Raw genomic sequence first — 16,151 nt, forward strand, 5'->3', positions numbered from 1 at the left:
TTAATATCCTGTCCAAGAGTGACTAAACACTTAGCAGGCTGTTTCATCTGAATATGCTGGACGTTTATGTAGGATCCACAGTGAACCAAATCAATTTAAGAACAGTCAGACAGGGGAGTCAGAGTGCATGCTATTCACATAATTGCTCCTGCTCAAAATAGCTTATGAATCTCCCAGCAGAGATATATACGTTAAGCTTGGTTGATTTAATGGGTATTGCACACTGAGTCATTGAAATGTATGCGATCTTTATTTCAAAGCTTTGTCTTCCTGATCCTTGGATCGGGTTTAACAGCTTTGGCTCTTAGGCAGTCTTAAATAGCATAAAAAAAAAAGAAGTTAAAAGATTCAGCAAGTGCCACATGACCATCCAGCCATTAAACATGAGCTATATAAATAAAATATGAAAAGCATGCTGAATATGATTGACCTTTTGAGGAGATTCGTGGCTCTAGTCTGTCCCTATACGCTGTCAGAGCATTAACCTTATCTGTGAGGCATATAAAGCACTCCTGACTACTGCATCAGTCACCTCTGCATGCTTTTCTGTCGTTCTGTTGTATACTGCATTCTAACACTATCATTTTTTCCCCTTATAAGCCTCATAGAAGGTGACCAGCCAGACTAGCGCTTTCATTCTTTATTTAAGTTGCATTTACTTCAGAAGAGCTCTCTCTTTTTCTCTGCCTTTAAAGATTTATCTTTAGGGGAGCAGGGCAGATCCAGCTAACAATTTTTGGTCCCAGAATGTTTGTGGAATGTTACTGTAAGGTTATAAAACTAAAACCTAAAAGATTGTTCTTAGATATTATGGTTCCCAAAAGGAGTGAGAAGCATAAATGGAGCATCTGCTGTCTGCTACATGCCTGCTATTTTGTTTTTCTGCTGTCTTAGCCCGAGCTTTCCTATGCTGGAGAGAGATGTAAGTGTTTCCCATGGGTAATGGAGTTGATCATCCTATTGTTGCCCTGGGCACACCCTGCCTCATATACCAATGTGAGTGCCTATATAATTATTTCTACCAATTACTGGCAGCTGAATTAGAAGACAACAAGGTTATAAAAGCCACTGAAACTTGTGGTGTGAGGGGAGGGAATGAAGTTTCAAGGCTGGTGAATTGAGTTGCTGGCTGTCATTGGAGCAATTTCCCATTTCCCATTTGTTATTTTTATTTGTTTTCCATTCTCTCTACTTCCTCTGCTCTGTAGCTTGTTATATGTTTAAGTTGAACCTTATGTATCTCGATCTGTACTGTATAATAATAATAATACTTGTTATTATTATTATTATCATCAAATATAAGCAATGTTTCTTGAAGACCAAATCAGCATTTGGCTTGATTTGATTTCTGAAGGATCTTGTGACACCAACGACTAAAGTAGTGGCTGCGGGATATTGAGCATTGTAAAAATTACATTTTAAAATATCTAAAATAGGGATTAAAATAAATATGTAAAAATATTTAAATCTAAATATTTAAAATAATAATATTTTACAATTAATATTTTTACTGTATTTCTGATCAATAAATGCAGAGTGATGAGTTATAGACTTAATATAATAATACTTAAATAATAGACTTAAGTTAAGTTAAAACTTAACTTAAATTCTTATGCTGACATACATTTCTACTAAAATTCCACTGGTGGTCTCATACTTTTGGACCCCACTACATACACTTAATATAAAGTTATTGTAACACAATGTCATATCCTTACCTTAAAACTTGAAAGTGTGGGACCAACACTTTTATTTTGACACGTTTTAATGACCTTTTTCCAAACCCATGCCTCATTCACTCATACAGAACATACAGGATCTGCCCGCTACAGATTTAATGCCAAGCAATAAACAGAGGCCGATGCGAGTGATTTGAATCGGCGCATCAAAGAGAAATGCATTGCTTATGCCCACCCTGGAATGGCAGAGGGAAACGGCTGAAGGCAAAGTTGGACAGATTTATAGAGTGTTTTTATGGGCCTGTTAGAAATCACTCAGGTCTTATTGAGGCTGATAATGAAGGGAAATATAAAACAGGCTGGCTCTTTTCATTGGCATCATTCCTGGTCTTCCTCATTACTGAGGCATTGTGATGGCATTTTGAAATCTCACAAACACACACTTGCATACACTGATTTTCCTTCCAAAGCCTGTAGAAATAAAGGCACGAGGATCCAAAAAACTAGAAGAAATACATGCAAACCAACTGCCCGAACAAAACAAATAGTCCATAAATACATACATGTATGTTTACATGCTGAACAATTGATAGGAGCATTGTTGCTTTCAGCATCATAACTGAAAAACTGTAAGGTACAGTATTGTACACAATTCCCCCTAGCAGATATAGACAGTTTTCCCTGAATCTTATGGAAAGGAAACTCAATGGATGTCAATAAGAAGTGGTCGCATTCCTCAGCTTGCTTTAGCAATAAAATACTCCTCTGTGCATTAATTGCTATTCGAGAAAATTGTAGCGCTCCAAAAAAAAAAGTTCCTTGTACTGCAGGTGCGTAGAGCCAGGGTGGCTAACCGCATACTGATCCACTCAAGACTAAAAAGTCTACAAAAACATCTTTTTAATTTTTATAAATTGCATTGTGCAAAAGTGCTCCACTGCACTGAAGCACTGAACATAGCAATGTGCTGAAACGTTTGCTTGCTTGCTCGTGTCCATTTGTTTTTAATTCACATGCACTTTGCACTTTTGCACAATGCAATTTATAAAAATTTAAAAGATGTTTTTGTAAACTTTTTAGTCTTGAGTGGATCAGTGTGCGGTTAGCCACCCTCTTGCTCATTTTCAGAATTGCTATTTAAAATCATTTTCTTCTTCACTATACCAGAAAATTACAGTGAACATGCTGTGTGCCTCACTCCACACGCTTTTGTATGCTGACAATATTAGCATTAGTTAGTTAAAATGTCCCTCGTAGTGCACAGCTGTGCTGTTTAATTAACATAATTTCCTCAGCCGCAGATTCACTAATTGCTATTAAAATCCTAACACCGCTCTCTGCTTAAAATGGACAATGTCTTGCAAGTAAACGTTTTTATTGCCAGGTTTCAGGCTGGAAATACTTAAGAGGAGGATCTGAAGAAAAAAAAGAAACAGGTGTTGAAATCACTTTAGCTTTGGCGGATATGGCAGAACTTCATGGTGAATCTAGTTTTAACACTGTACTTGTCCAGAGATGTCCACAATTTCATAAAGGCCAATGTTTATTGACTTGTTAGGAAACCAGAAACTTCCTCCATCTCTGCAGGGAGGTTTACGTAAGCACATGACTAAGGTTAAATGCTTATTAGAAGTTGCATGATGTCCTTTAGGTTTTATATTTGATTAATATTTGGCAGTTTGCTAATATGAAATGCCTTTAAACTGTCTGTGCCCTTTAAAGAATCTAAAACATACTCACCAGTTATATTATATTAAAGAAACATGTAATTGGTTCAGCTCATCAACCTCTGTAAATAACAGGTCTGAACAGAGCAACATTACAATAATGAATGGAAATATTCTGTAATGCCACATCATCTTGTCTGGACCATTAGTATGTCTGGGGCACAAAAACCCAGGCCTGTCTTCAAATGTGACAGGTCAGTCTTTCCATATTTAGCCATACTGAAACCAGCAGAAACATTTTACAGAACCAAAACCTTCCATTGCTATATGGGGTCAAATGAAGGACTCACAGTGAACTTGCTTTAAATCTTCAACACACTGATTTATCAATCTTGGTTTAAACAAAGCAACTCATGTAACTATGGTGAATTGGTGGCTAATTAGTATGAATTCGTACAATCTAATTTATACATTTTCATACAATCTGTTAATACCCCACTGACAGTTATGTTTCAGGGTGGAGCTTCATGCAAATTTGTTCATATGATTCACATTGTTCGAATTCATACGAAATCGTCATCTTGTAAAATAGTTATGTTTTGCGGTTAGATTGAGTTGGTCGAAATCAGAGTGAGATAATTCTGATAACCAAAAATCATTGATGGAATCTCCAATCACAATCTAAATATACGTCCGGATGTAATTTTCACTTTAAAAAATAAATGATTTTGCATTTAGTTGGTCTTTGGCGTGTCTGCCAGCTCAGAAAAGCTGTAACGAAAACACGCAACCAGTTCGTTATGGGCTGTCTGAGTCTGAAATGGTGTCATCCAGCGAGCTGTTTCAATTTGCAGCCGGTTTCTACATAGATAGCTAGCTATTTGAATAAGACCGCCACTGAGCCATATATGGATATGGGGTGAGCAGTAGCTCATTATCATTTAAAGAGACATGCACCAAAACGGGTCGCTGGTAAAAAGGGTGTTGTTTTACACGGCCACTGAAGAATTTTAACCAAAGTATGTTACAGACATTTCACGAAGACCCTAAAGAATCACACCAACTTGTGGAAAATGGGCATCCGATGTCCCCTTTACATGTATTTTTGTTCAATGTGCTTTCCTAAAGTCTGCATGACATTTATGTATTAAGTGAATGTAATAGCATTCACACTCATACTGAATTTACATTTTTGATGCTTGGCTGAGCAATCTCATTAGAGCACAGTATCATTTATTGAAATTTGTAGTGTCCATATTCCTTAAACAAAAATGAAGGGCAAAAATGACCTGCACTTTTCTCTTTAATTGCAGATCAAACTGAGTATTGTTATTTTAATTTAATATTTCTTCCTCCCCCCCCCCCCCCATTTCTCCCCCCCCCCCACAAATTCATTAATTTAACATATAGTACATCAATTGAAACAAAATAAGATAAATGGAAAATATTAAATTAGAATATAAAGAATATATAGGTGTAGATGGATTATTTTTTTAGGAATGTAAAATGTGCAAATATCAAATATGTCTCATGCAGGTTGTATGATTTTTATGTAACCTATCATTGCACTGCGAACCCACACATATTAGCAAAATGTCTATCCTCTGGAATCAGACAAACACACTGTCACAGACTTTCCAACCAACAACATCTCACAAGCATTTAGACTATTACAGAAACGGATGTATGCATTTTTCACAGAAAATCAATGAACAAAGGTCATACAAAAGACTATATAAGAGACTGTAATTCAAGCACATGTCTAAGATTCAACAATTGGTCATAGTCATCCTACAGTATGATTCATCACAGAAATAAAGACGGACATGTTTCTCATAACATGTCTGATGAATGAAATTCATCAAAAGACCCTTCATGTCTTTTTGGGTGGATGAAATCTGCAGCTCGTAAGAACACTCGTAAGAGAGACCATGTATGATCTTTTTGCTTTAGAAAGCAAAGAAAACATTATGTCGGCTGCTTGTAATGTAGGCAGCTTGATCTTTCCGCTCAAGATCACTTTACCCATTGAAAACTTCAATGCTTTTTTTTTTTTCCTAATAAGGTGTAAGTAATAAGCCCCTGTAACCATTTCAGTACTCCAATCATGCATTTAAATAATTTCATATCAGGTTTAATCAAAAGTAAATTGGAAATGCATCCCAAGGGAGATGGTAGCACACCTTCCCATTTAATGGGAAGAGACACTGGTGCACATATTAGTAAATGTTCAGGAAAAATGTGATCATGTGACGCTCAAATATGAAAAACATCTAATGTCAGTGGTAGCTTGTGGGTGTGTCTTTGTGGCAAATATCACTGATGTTCATACAATTTGGGGCAGAGAGGAAACATTTAATGGGGTTGTTCGTTTAAATACCAAATCCATGAGGTCTGCAAAACGTATTGACCTATGAATGTGACCAGCAGTTTTTAACCCCTTTTCTGTATAACCTTGAGCTTATACTGGCCTCTTTTTACCCTCCCTTGATGTTTCATACCTCTCTCAGAAATCCGATAGGATTAGATGAAAACCGGTCTGGCTTACTTGTCACAACGTTCCCTATGGAGTCTTTTTTCTCCTGCCATGGACATGTGACTTATATTTAGCCTCAGGACAGAACACAATATGTGCCATGCATGTGCAAAATGCATGGAATAACAACCTTGAGGAAATGACAAAAAATTATATGATTTGCATAAAGATAAATATTTAACATATGTAAAAAAAAATGACATTTACATGTTAATATATATATATATATATATATATATATATAATACTACTATATATTACAAATAAATAGTTTTAAATTGAACACATTGTAATTTAAATAAAATATATTTATACAATTTTATAAATATTTGTTGGTCAAAATGGTGGCTTGATATATATTTTACAATATTTTGTTTCATAAGTTTTGTTTTTAGTCATTGTTTACAATGAAAATATTAATTATAAAATTCATAGGCCTTTCAGCTATATTTAAAGGAGACATATTATGCCCCTTTTGTTTTTACAATATGTAATATAAGTCTCTTGGGTCCCCAGAATGTGTCTGTGAAGTTTCAGCTCAAAATACTCCACAGATCATTTATTATATCATTTTGAAAATGCCTATTTTGAGTGGAAGCAGAAACACGCTGTTTTTCGTGCCTGTCTCTTTAAATGCAAATGAGCTGCTGCTCCCCACCCCCTTTTCCAGAATAGAGCTGCGACATTACATCTCGGACCTGCTAAAAACATCTGTTTTGGTTTATCGCGCTGAAATCATGCGTTTTAAACCATATTAGTTTAAACTTCTGATATACGGTTTTCTGAGCGCACACAACCGAAGCACACGGACAGAAAGCGGCTACCAGACAGAATGTGAGTACTAAACTAAGTTCTCATTCACACACAAGTTTATGTTAAAAACACACGAGTTACAAAAACAGTCAGTTATGTCTGTGAAGGTAAACTGCTGGGAAATAAATCGCATGTTTATTTTAGATCTGTGTGGCAGCAGCAATATACATTAAATAAATCAATAAATCCACTGTTCTCTTGTCTCCTCTGAGGCTGGGACTGTAAATTCTGTGCTCGTCTGTGCAGCCAAAGGCAGAACAGTTAGCATGTTTTGCTCAAACTTTCACCATGGCATTAGAACTAGTACACCGTTGTCGCTTGCGAAATCAAAATGGCGGTGCCATGGGCGGAAACGTGCAGAATAAGGGGCGGTAATATTAGAATGAGATCCCTTTGACACGTCACCAAGGGAGCGTAATCAGACACGCTCATTTTCTCAGACGCTTGCAGAAAAAGGCTTCCCAAAACAAAGTTACTGGGTTAATCTTTTTCACGTTTCCTTGGTTGGTAGATGCACCGGGAACCTGATTATAGCACTTATAACCTGGAAAAGTCAGATTTTCATGATATGTCACCTTTAAATGAAAACTTAGTAAATTTTAATTTAAGGCTGAAAAACCTGTGATAGGCTGTTTTTTTTTTTTTTTGGCAGGTTCCACCATGACAACTTGCCCCAAAAGCACAAAAAGGTCAGTTTAATGAAATTATAATGAATAATGAATAAGTAATAATGAATTACTTTTCAGTAATTTACTGAAGCAGTTCACTCAGTAAAAATAGCTTACTCAAGTATAATGTGAATCCAAAGCAAAACAAAAAGTATGAAAAGTGTCCTCTTTTCTTCTTGATATTTACTGTTAACCATTCTCACATGGTATTTTTATACCATATACTAGTATGTGGGTCAATCTTAAAATATGCCACATGAAAAGGCTCATTATTCAACACTTTACTAACTTAAACTAAGACAAAAGCCAGACACTATTTTGAAAATGCCTCCATTGCTCCAAGTCTTGGCTGGAGATGGGGGGATCTGTGTATGTGTGCTGATACAGCCACATGAAAGCTTCCACTTCTGAGTGCATGTCTGCAGCTCTGCACTCAGGGTGGCGAGAAGGCGCACAGTGCAACCCTGAGGAATAAGATAAGTAAGAACAAAGCTTGCTTTCCCACAGTGTCAAAACAAAGACTTCCCACTTCACCCTCAGGCTCGCCCGCCTTGAACGCTACACGGGAGACTATTAAGTCTGAAGGAGGCTGAGGATTTAAAACACACTCTAGACATAACTATTCCTTGGATCGTTTTGTTTTTCTCTTTACTGATATGGATTTTTTTTTTTGCCACCAAACACGTTTTGGATCAGGCTGGGCAGGGTGATGGAGATAGTAGTGTTAGTGAAGGTGTAAATTCAGGTTGTAAATTACTCTTGAAAACCCAAGCAAACATTAATATTTACACTTGTGAAATATTTAAACTAGTGAAATAATCATGCAAAGTGTAGTTTGCTTGTGATGAATGAAACAAGCAAGCAAGCACAAAGGGGAAATCTCTCAAGTTAGAATATTATTTTAAATTATTAAATTGAGCCCGTTTATGCCACTGGATAAAAAAATAAAATTGCGTATTTTTATCTCAGAATTACAAATATAAACTCAGAACAGTGAGATAAAAAATAGAATTGTGAGATAAAAGTTGCAATTACTTAAAAAAAAAAAAAGTACTCCATGGTGGAACCCCCCTAAACTTCAAGATCAATTACCTGCATTAATTAATTCATTTCTGTGGCAGAAACATTAAAAGAAAAATGTTGAATATCCTGGCCACTCTTTTAAATATCATGAAAGTGAGGCTTGGGCTGTCAAGATGTCAAATGAGCAAAAAAAAAAAAAAAAAAAAAAATAAAAAAAAAAAAAAAAAAAACAAAAAAAAATTCATAAATAAAATAAAAACATCATAAGTTTCATAAACGTAGGGCATTAAAATCTACTTCAAAGTTTATTTTCCATATTATGAAAGAGAATGGGGTTTTAGGATGCTAAACTCCAAAATGAAAGAAAAATCCTCTGAAATCAATTGTCACAGCAGAGGAAAAGATTATCGAGAAATAAAGACTTCAAGTTTCACATTCAAAGATATTCTATGGCTTCAAAAGAAATGGAAAATATATGAGAAAAGGTTGTGTGACTACTTTTTTATTCTTGTTATGGTCTGCAGATCCCCACTTATTTTCATTATAAATGAGTAGCCAGTACATTCATCAACATTTATCCTTTTGTGTTCTGAGAAAGAAAGTCATGCAGGAACAACATTTTCATTTTTGACTGAACTATTCCTTTTAAGTCAAAGACTGATCACCATGTGTGAGTATTATGACTAATAGAGGTCAGACCATGAAGGGCACAATGAAGGGTGTTGTCCTCATAAAATGCAGGCTTTCACTCTTTAGTTCAAACCCTCTGCTTAGAGGCATTAAACGTGATGGAAGAGAAATGAGGTACAAGGATGGTGAGGGAGTTCAGAAAGAAGAGGAAGCATGCTGCCTCTTTGACAATAAGCTGGAACCCATGCCAGGTGTCTGTTTCCAGGGTTGCACACATGTACACATGAACACACACAATGGTACTTGTCTGCACTCACAGAAGGTATGGGTCTCAACCTTTTCCCCTCTTGTGGCAGCATTGTGCGTAATTCAGCAGGTGTTCCCAATAACCCAGCTGACCAGGGGCGTAAATTTCGTCTAACAGTTGGGGGGGACAATAAACATAACATTTCTCAAGAGTGATTTTTGAAGGGGACACAAATAATACAGCTAAAATTGTACGTGTAAGGATATGTATACATAGAGGTAAGCCTTACTACTATTAGTGCAGCAGAGAGAACGTGCCAAACTAGACAACGTCAAGCTGTTGTGGTCGCGCCAAGACAGCGCTCGTGCCCGTTGTATCCGTCACAGTGTTGCCAAGTCCGCGGTGTTACCGTGGAATTGGGCTACTTTATCACTGTTGCCGCGGGTTGTTTTTCATGTCCGTGGGTTGAAGCGACCCCAATAACTTGTATTTTAGCCCCGGGAACGCGATTTTTACCGGGGACTCCCTCGAAATGCGGTTAGTTTGGGCTAGTTTTGGGTAGCAATTGGGAGGGTTTTGCTGTAAAAAACCTGGCAACCCTTTTTGTCAAGCAGGTAACCTTAAAGGGGTCATATGATGCGATTTCAATTTTTCCTTTCTCTTTGGAGTGTTACAAGCTCTTGGTGCATAAAGAAGATCTGTAAAGTTGCAAAGACTAAAGTCTCAAATCCAAAGAGATATTCGTTATAAAAGTTAAGAGTCAGCCACGCCTACCTAAAACGGCTCATTCTAACGCCCTCACATATCTACTTCACTATGTGGGAAGATTTGCATAACGGCGCCCAAATGTTAATGCAAAGAAAGAAGGCGTAACTTTTATTCTGGCTGTAGTATTGTCTTCATCCGATGTTTAATTGAATAAAATAGCCTTGACAGCCTTGGAGTTCCACAGCTGTTGACTTTGTTCTCTCTCACGGACTTGTGTGTGTAGGTGAGGTAAAAGAGGAAAGCAGGCATTTGGACCAAATCACTGTGAGGCAAGGGAGGGAAGACTCAAAATGTTTCTAAACTTAAAACGCATTTTTGTCCCGTTTATGTTGTTGTACTACTTACACAATTATTTCAAGTATAAAACATTGTTATTTGCAATACACAAACTGGTTTTTAATCATATTTTTAGGGGGGACAACCGTCAGATAGGGGGTGTCCTGTCCCCCCAGGACCCCCCCAGGATTTCCGCCTATGATCCTGTTCAAACTTGGTTATTTGTGAGCTGTAAGGCATCATTTTTACAGTCAGTTATGAAGAATTTGAGAAAACTGGAAAGAACTTTGAACAGAACTGTTTAGTAAGCCATTTTTTTCCCATGCTAAAATGATGTTAACAAACACATTGTTTACATCTTGTCTCTATATTATTGAAACAGTGTGTATGTTAACGTTTATGGATCTGCCCCATTGTAAGTGCCTGACTGTAACCCAGATTTTTAGTGTCCTCGTGTGGCCCGTACAGAATGACACTATTTTTGCCCCGTTTGTGTTGTTTTACTACTTACACAATTATTTACAATACACAGACTGGTTTTTAATCATATTTTTTAGGGGGGACAACCCTCAGATGGGGGTTATATTTAAATAATATAATATAACATAATATACAAATTTAATTATGCAAATACAATTACATTTAAATATCTCTAAATGTAATTAAAGTATAAATTTATTTTTAGTAGCGTTAATGAAAAAGGATTTAAGTTTGTTTTTACAAAATTATCTTTAAATCAAAAAAGCGTTTCATTTTAAATGGCCAGTTAAACACGACACAATGCTCATAGTCTGTTTGTTATGTTTTACTTCTGCAAGTGTGCTTACAATTCACATTCCATTCCATTCCCAGTGATATCTTATCTTTACAGTCCCTCAGGGTTACATCAATTCACTTTTTTTGCAGGGAGAATCTGGGCCACTGCTCCAGAGGCCGGCCTTTTAGGGACAGTCTACTCCTGTGACTTGCTCACAATATCCCAGGAAATGGTGCATGAACATTGTCATTAGGCTTTGTTTAATTTCCTTGATAGTGGTCCAATTGTTTAAAGGGAATTATTGTTCATATCTTGTTCAGTCATATAAAGTACATGATCCGGTGGCCTCCAGGAACATTTCTGTACTGTGCCAGTCAGGGACGGGAAGCATTACATCAATCTATGGTTACCAAATTGGATTACTTTTTTTTTAATTTAGAGTCTTTAGGGCGTTTTCCACTTACCTATGTACTTTGGTGTTTTGTAAAAAGTGAAAATTACTGTAATAGCTGAAGATAAAATCACAGGAAGATTTGTGTCTGGCCTCTTAAACTTACTGAGTGGAATAGAATTATAGCAACCATTCACTATGACACCAATTTCATTACACATTACCTGCGATTCTATTTTATAATATTTTGCAGAGTGCTAATACAACAACACTGGTGGAGATTTTCAGTGACTTTCTGAGGTTACATATAGTTGCACCTGCAGTACATGTAGGTGGTGACAAGTGACTTTTTGAGGGAATTATTGAATCACTCAACCAAATTGAAAAACATGGATTCACTGTGTGTTGTTTAGAGATGTGTAGCCTAATATTTAATTCTGATTCTTCCTTTGGAACTGCATGATGACGAAAAATAAACAAATAAAACGTTATCCAGATATAACTTTTTATCTACCTTATTTTTAAGTAACAGTAGGTTAATCATGCCTGGTTCGTCATGACTCCATACAGATGATGCCATTTGTAACTTCAGTGTGCAAGGCTTCTGGTATCATCCACATTCAAATATTTTACCTGCAGAAAACAACAACAACAACAAACAAAAACAGTTTGTTATGCTGCATGATATGGCAAACTGCTATTTGTTGTCATATTATTTCAGTTTTATTTCCTAGTCATAAATGCACTTTGTTATTCTTAGTTATTTAGCCTACCTATAGCAATGAATCAGAAGTATCGCACATTCGAAGAAAACAGCTTACTTCCACATTCTAAAACAAGGTGGATAAAAGCAACATGTTGCCAATGGCCTGAAATTCTAAATTAAATGTTCAACATTCACATATGAGTGAGGTGTTTGGGTGTCCACATAATGTTGGCCATGTATATTTAAAAAGTACTGTACTGCAAACCAAATAAAGAACTGCAATACTCCTTAAGAACACTCATATTGTTTCTTATTTGGTCTGTATTTTGCATTTCATGGACATTTAGTTGTTTTTAAAAAGACTGAATAATGGTTCATAAAGTTATAACAAAAGAAACAGCATTACAGGATCCACAACATGGCTTTTCACTGGATTTAATTAAAACTATTTGTTAAAACACAGTGAATCATATAATCATATAAGGTATAATGTGAAGTAACCATCTTGACATCGAACTCTTGGCATACAGCTTGCAACATGTTTTTAAATATTTGCTCCTAGATTTGTATTCAACGCCAAATTGGCAAAATAGCAAAACATTTTAATAAATGCTGGACTTATTTTAACAGTGCAGTTTTGTTGTTGGCGATAGCCAGGTTGGTTGAACTGTGAAATGTTTCTCTAAGCTCTGACTCTGGACTTCAACAGGAAATGTTGACCATTGACTCCAAAGGAAACCACTCCCATACAGTGTACGAAAGAGACCCACAAACGTCACTATATTATCAGTATATCTCAGAGATATGAAGGCCTTCACAGACCTGGTAGGACATTGATTTGTTGCCCACTGTCAAACCTAAACTCTTCTTTGGGGCTACTACATTTTTTTTAATGTTTCTTGAGCAGCAAATCATCATATTAGAATGATTTCTGAAGGATCTTGTGACACTGAAGACTAAATTAATGTGAAATATATTCACATTTAAATCTTACTAATATTTCACAAATGACTATTTTTTTGATAAAGTAACCTTTGTGAGCACAAGTGACTCTGAATGGTTAAAAATGGCTTAGCAGAAGGTTTGTTATACCCACAGAACCACCAAGCTATGTACATTTGCACTGTATACTATAGTATACTAGGCGAAGCACTTAGTTGCCATAGTGATTTATAAAGTGTGGGTTTTAGTGTGCAGGATGAGAGCTACAGACATGCTCTCAGGAAATGAACATCAACTTCTCTAAATCTTATAAACAAACTGGTGGAGGAGAGAACAGAGGACTGAGGATGAAGTTCATCAAGATTAGTGTTGTTCCCGGTGCATTGTAGGGGAAGCCGGGAGCAGTGTGTGAGAGCTAGACAAGGCATCCATGTGATCAAAGGCCTGTCGTACAAGATCTCAATCAGGCAAGGATGGGTTCTCCGTAATTGGTACTTCAAACCCTACAAGTGGTGAGAGTGAAGGCCTCAGTTCAAAGTCTTCATCACAGACACTTCTGAATATACTGTACCTGGTGTCACGAAGGCACCGGCATCTGTTTGTGCGTTCACTCAGCGGCGTATCCTCTCGTGTTTTGATCTTGAATGAATCAAAAGATTAAAAACAAATGAAGAAATGCTCATCTTGAAGATGAATTAATTGATAAGGATAATATGAATTTGCTATTGAAGTTGATTAAACTGCCTTGATGAGATTTTGAGGCTTTTAAAGCCAATGGGACCTAAAAACATGCAAATATGAGAATATTTAGCCTTGAATTCAGTTGGAATCTGAAGTAAAGTTAATATATTCTCTCTCACAAATAATATTCATGAGAAGCACTGATTTTATTTAAAAAAAAAATTCAGTTCATTACAATTTTCATTTGTAGATGAGCACCACCAATGTCTCCTCTGCCTCATACGAATCAGTAGAAACAAGATGGGGTCATGGCTTTAAGCTGATTAGCTGTAATAGATAAACTCTCAATGCTGTAGGCAATCAGAGCGTATACATGCGCAGAGAGGGCCTCAGAGGAAGAGATGGTGAGACGAGGACCAGGCTTCGAGGAGGATTCAAGCACAGAGGGTGAGGTGGCAAAAGCAATGTTTATATAAGCAGCTAATCAGCGAAACACACCAGGGTTTTGAGGGCTGGTGGAAAGGAGGAGGGGGAACAGGAAAACGACTCGCCTTCATGCAAAGCTTTCCAGATCGCTGTTAATAAACGCATGGCAACAATCCAAAAAACTGCATTATTCCTTCTGGTTAACCAGCATTTTTGAACGCTTGTTCCACCAAGTGACTAGCTGCCTGTGAAGGTCTCTCAAAGGCACTGGCTAGTAAATGTCCTAATCTATTTCCTTCCTCTTTTCTACCTCAACATGCAACCGCCTTGCCTCTCTCTCTGCTTTGGCGGTATAATAAGAGGTTTGCTGATGAGCCTTGGCGAACACCTGTGGCAGAGCAAATGCTCTGAGAAACAACAGCCGTAATAAGAGCACATTAATGTCTGAGCCAGGCAAGACCGAGAAAAATATAGACATAAAGGTGTTTCAGACCCACCATCACCTTCTGGGAATAATCTCTGGAGACAATAGACCACCCCAGAGAGGTCTCTCTGTGTGTGTATGCATTTGACGATTGTTTCAAACCATAGGCTTCTGCAGGCATTTTCAGAGCCTTCATACAAATTCATTTACAGCACTGAAATAAAAATACTGCTGTGCCTCTATTTCTGGGGGAGCAAGATTGATTGCCAATGTATGACAACCCTGAAGGCTTGGCTTTGTGATCAAGTAAAATCACTGCACTTTATACATTCATCCTACATTTCAACAGTTTGAATTGGAGTTTTGCGGCTTTTATGGCTCTATGTCTATTTGGTCTAAAGCCATCAATATGCTGCTGAAAGTTGACAAAATAAATTTGATCAGATATACGGTATATGATTTAAAAGTTACAGACTTTCTCTTAATGATAATGGAAAAAAAGACAGTTGACTTGTTACATTACAGATTTTTTGTCCAATGAATAACTAGCATTCCAATTCATTGTACATATATTGCTCTTTAGGATTTGAATGAATTCATGAATTGGCCATTAAAAAAGGGGTTCAGCATTTATTGATATATCCCACCACAATTAACAGTTTAAATAGTAAACAGATCAACAAAGAACATAAAACTACAGCCATTAAGTGATTTTAGAGTGCCTTTTAAATTAATAACTAAAATATCAATGAGAGTTGCCACTAAATGTATGCCAAGATTTATTGCATACAAATTCATCAGATACATTTATCAAATTATACAAAATTGAAGTAAGCCATGATTGCTTTGGGTGATTCTTTAACTAATATTATTTTAATTCAAGAGTTTGGTCAAATGGCAGTAAACTGCTTTTATCCAGCCAATTACCTTTGACTGTGGGAGAGGTTCAGACATGCTGAGTGTATGTGAGGTAGAGACAGTGAGCTCTTTTCAGATGCAGTTATTTTTATGAGGTTCAAAAAAAAGAAAAGAAAAGATGAACCTGTTCCCTGACACGATTCTGCAATTGCACACAGTTTTGACTGAATGCTTTTAACGTACATACAAGCAGGGCCGTTTTAGCCATAGTGCTAGGCGGGGCTGAAGCCCCGGGGCCCGAGCAAGGAGGGGGCCCGTGATTGGCTGTGGAGTAGATTGACTGGAGCGCCGATCGCCAAAGACACCACGCCCCCCCACTTATTAGTGCTGTTATTTAGTTGAGCTTTTCCGTAAATTCCATGCATTACCATTTGGAAATTGAAACGTAAAGTCTGAATTTGGTTTACCAATCAAATGCATTTATTCTATATTCGACTTTTGAACGATATGCGCATGTATCTATCAGGTGATCGCTGCCCAGTATGTCTGCATTCACCTCTCTTCACTTTGTTCTGGAGTAATCTGGAAATGGTCGCGCAAAGGACAATTCAATAAGTAAAAATGTCAGCAATTCTAAAAGAGAGAGGGGCTCAAAAAAC

Source organism: Sinocyclocheilus anshuiensis, unplaced genomic scaffold (assembly GCF_001515605.1).
Source record: "Sinocyclocheilus anshuiensis isolate Anshui unplaced genomic scaffold, SAMN03320099.WGS_v1.1 scaffold997, whole genome shotgun sequence".
NCBI classification, from domain to species: domain Eukaryota; kingdom Metazoa; phylum Chordata; class Actinopteri; order Cypriniformes; family Cyprinidae; genus Sinocyclocheilus; species Sinocyclocheilus anshuiensis.